Raw genomic sequence first — 4,465 nt, 5'->3', positions numbered from 1 at the left:
TACATACATGGATAAACTGAAATACTATAAGACTAAAATGCTCAAATATTACTCAATCTCTTTTTCTATTAAACCACCTGATTCAAAGGCTCCATTGGGAAAGAATCAAGAAGAAAACCCGGCATCGTTACCGCTACAACAAAGGTTTACATTACGTTTCTACATAGGATTTTAATCTCGAACATAATTGAATTTCAACACTCGATTTAAATTTCCTTCATGGCCCTTATCAAGGGATCCATATCAGTTTCTACAATGCATCACTGAGATTGTGGAGGTAACGTAAACTAACCAGGTGACAAACAAGCATAATAAGGAACAAAATCAAACATTCATTTCCATACTGGGTTTTCATAACGGGATTCAACAGTGAATCAAAACTAGGGGGAAGGTGGATTTTTCCAATAGAAGATGTTAGACACAACACCGAAATAGGAGCCCAATCAGGGCTATAATTCAAGAACTTTCATTCTTCCATTTTTACATGTCAAAACTCATAGTGCTTTGTGCTGACAGGTAGGGGCCCATAACACCCTACCCTCTCTCCCTCTTCTCATCTTGAGAAGAGACTCTACATTGTTGGAGTCCAACTGAAGACCTTTCCCTAAAAAATAGCCACTTTTGCCCTATGAGAGGGTGAGTAATGCCAAATATCCATAAAAAAAAACTTTGAAATTTCAAAACAACACAAAGGAAGAACATTGACGAAAATGTGTTTCCAATCCCTCCAAACATACTCATCACACATACAAACATTCATAAGTAATAAAACTAAAACATGAAGCACTACATTACACCAAAATGAGGTAAATAATTCCTACCTTCAAGAAAATAGGTTATGGTAAAGATCAAGTTTGAGAAGAGCTAGCTTTCCTCTCATTCCTCTTCAATTCTAAAAATCCCTCTAAAACTAGAGCTTGAGTGAACAACCCAAACCTCCTCAAAAATGCCTCTAAATAAGGTCAAAACTCAACTACCTCTAAAAGGAAATAACTCCCCCCCACCTCCTAAAGATCTAGATGTTTCTAACTCAACTAAATCTAAGGAAAACCTCAAGGTGGGGTTAGAGTCATTCAACCCATGGTGAAATCATTCGATTTTCACACTAAAGCAAGAATGGACTTTTTGAGTAACCTCAAAAGTAAACAAAAGGGGCTAGGGGGGTTGAAAATGCCCCCAACCCATACCCATACCCCTTGGGTATTAAGATTTCATATTTTTAGGCCTTAGGGATTTATTAGGGACCAAAAAAAAGCTAGGAATTTTTAGGACTATCTAATAGCTCCAACAAGCAACTTAAACACTAATCTAGATTAGGGGTAACTGAACTTGATTTAAAATAGGTTAGTGAAAAGGGCACTAACTTAGTCTAACTTAGGTCCAAAGATGACACAGTTAACCCAAACCAACATGCTGAGATGCATATACAATTCACGAGTGTCAAATGATACTATTAAAAAAACATTGTTACAAAAAATTTAACATTTACTAAATATAGAATGATACATTCATACATCTCACGGTACAAGTAAAATACAAACAACATGGTTTCCACAAATGGTACATAGCGTTCAATTTCATTTCTCCATTAGGTTTCCTGACTAATAATTATCTTGCACACTCATTGCATAGATCAGTAGTTCAAGAAAATCACATGTATTCAAAACTTATTTGGATAGTTACATTAATCAAAACATGAATCTTTCATATAATTAACTATTTAATTCATTTCTACTCAAATTTAATCATTTGTAATCACATAATCAATATAACATAACTTATTCATTAATTTAGATTAAATTACCAAATTAATTATTGTTAGGCATGCATACACCTAATCACCATAGCAACACTGATTAAAGAATAGTGAACTATCTAAAGCATAAAACTTAATCATCGAGGCATCAATTCAACACCCTTATCATCAGATCAACATTCTTTGTATCATTGTTAGTGAAATTTTAATGTTTTAACTATCGAGATAATGTAGTAGTTCTTGAATCACTAAGTATTAAAACAAGGAATGATTAACTACTCTAAATTTTATTAGGATATACACAACATAAAGCATAACTCCATATCCATTCAATTCTCCTACAACAGATTTAACAAGGAATTTCATATTTAATAACTACATACGAGGAGGGACCTAACACAACCATCGATTTCTATCATTTTTTCCCCTACACATTTAAATTTTGTTGTATCAGTGGGTATGTATAGTCCTCTAAATTTTATGAGGTAGCATATTTGAAGTTTATCGTTAGAATGCTACAAGTGGTTGTGCAATTATATTTCTACAAGAAGGAATTCTTGAGAGATTAATTTCTATAAATTGGTGTACTTCAACCTTAGAAAGTTAAATTTGGGGTGCTTGAGACATTGATTTCTATAGGTGGGTGTTCCTTAGATTTTGATTTTTTTAAGTGGGTTATATCAAACTATTCAATTCTATTAGTGAATGTACATTTGTGATTGATAATCTTGTCTTATTTCGTTGAATCATAGTCAGTTTCTCTAATGTTGACATAAGTGGTTTCCTATCTGGTCTAGCCATTAGCAATGTATTCTCTTGCTCTGTACTGCCTTCTACTTATAGAATCATCAGGTATTTAAATATCACATTCTTAAAGGCTAACACTGTCTATAGGTTTTTAAGTTTAGTTGTAGATTGCACTATGTCCTCATCATCTATTTCACTCATTTGGGTTGAAGCTTTGTATAAAGCTGTAAATCTTGTGTTAGAAAGGATGCAGTGAACTAGATGGAAAACAATTGTAATATGACAATTTTCCATTACATCAGATAAACTTCATGAGAGACCCATAATTATAGCGAGCAAGGAATTCATTATGTCATCTTTATTTATATCATACTTTTGAGGGTTCAGTCCTCAAATTGTTTGTAGTAAAAGGTCCCTTGACTTTCAACTTGATTCATTGTTGGGACTTTCTGGTAAAGTTATCATGCATAGAATATTTTTCCCTTTGATTATATATTGGTAAATTTATATTTTGAGTCTGTCATAGAGTTGTCCAGTTTTAGAACTCTTCCTAGATTTCTTCTATTCTAGACAAACTTTGATTTACTATCCTTTATAGCATCCATGTTTTATAATAAACAAAATCGAGACAAATACCCAATTTTGATTATTGGCTCTAGAATTTAATTAGATGATTCCAATGCATCCATCAGAATAGACATCAGTTTCTTTCATATGGTATAAACTATGACAAATGCTCTGACTACATCAATTATTTCTTTGGGTTTACAAGACTGTGTATGCACTCGAAGCTATTTAGAATGGTTTTACACCTTACATTATCTACATACTGGAAATGCAAAGTACAATTAATGTTTTCAAAAAGACACAGATGAAGGATGAGCTTTTGAAAATAATATCAAATGATAGAGTCTGATCATTCCATCACAAAAGACATATGCTCCATCATCTTACAGGAGTTAATAGGGTAGGATATGCTTTTTCCGAATTAATTTGAATGGGTTCTGAACAATAGTAGTCTTGCACGGGACGTCAATGAGCATGACAGCCCCGGCTCCAAACTTAGACCCTTCTTCAATTCTTACATTTTTCATAACACAAGCCCCTACCTTGATCAAAACCCCCTTCCCAATTTTGGGATGCCCGTTGACACCATGGTTGTCGGTATCACCAAGCGTCACCAATAATGATAGTCTAGCTAATAAAAACTCTCGTCGCATGGTGGAAGACCATTCCCTCGCCAATCCTAGTGGTAGGATGTAGGTCCATTGCAAACACTTGAGAAACCCTGCTTTGGAGAATTGACCCTAAGACTAGAGGTAATGTGCCATGCGGTGAGCTTGGAATGTGAGGAAACCCTTGAAGGTGAGTATACAATGGCAGTAGGAATTGCATGCAGGGTCTCTCTCTTTGGTAATGCAAATGTCGGCTAGAATGGCATGGTCTACTTGATGGTTTTGTGTAAAAATGTCAAGAAATAGGTTGTAGAGCTCTGCGGTAGGCAGCATGGAGGTGATTGAAAGTTTGTTCATTAGGTCCAATTCCACCACACTCTCAATTGTTTTATGAGAGAGAATTTACTTTCCTTGCATGTACCATCCTTGGGTTTTAGTGTCTTTCAATACCTGTTCTATAGGGAAGAGATGCAACCTTGGATGGCAATGGAGCTAAACTATCAAAGCAACAATTCTAAATTGAGAGCCAGACCCAAGTGTGTATGCTACTGTGCAAGTAGATCGAATTGCATATCCCATTCTGTAGCTAGCTGATTGAGTATACCTGCGATTTTTAAATAGAAGAGGTTCCCTTGTTTAATAAGTATTAGTGCCTAATGTAGACAGTGTACAGGGTTGAAAGATCACATTCGTCATCCAGCTTAGGCTTGAGAAGGTGCACACACTTTTCTGCTTATCAGAAAAGAGAAAGCTATGATCTGGTTCAAAAGTCTTAGTGTTAAATATA

The 4,465-nt window shown here is 34.9% G+C and overlaps 1 pseudogene; it reads right to left on the bottom strand.

Annotated features, from left to right (window-relative positions):
• Positions 1–3,401: 3,401 nt before the first annotated feature.
• On the bottom strand, positions 3,402–4,074 carry LOC149569846 (serine acetyltransferase 5-like; annotated as a pseudogene).
• Positions 4,075–4,465: the final 391 nt, after the last annotated feature.

Source organism: Cupressus sempervirens, chromosome 3 (assembly GCF_028749045.1).
Source record: "Cupressus sempervirens isolate cs-2001-9-10 chromosome 3, ASM2874904v1, whole genome shotgun sequence".
Lineage (NCBI taxonomy): Eukaryota > Viridiplantae > Streptophyta > Pinopsida > Cupressales > Cupressaceae > Cupressus > Cupressus sempervirens.
The sequence above is the reverse complement of the archived record's forward strand: the minus strand, read 5'-3'. Positions and strand labels throughout refer to the sequence as shown.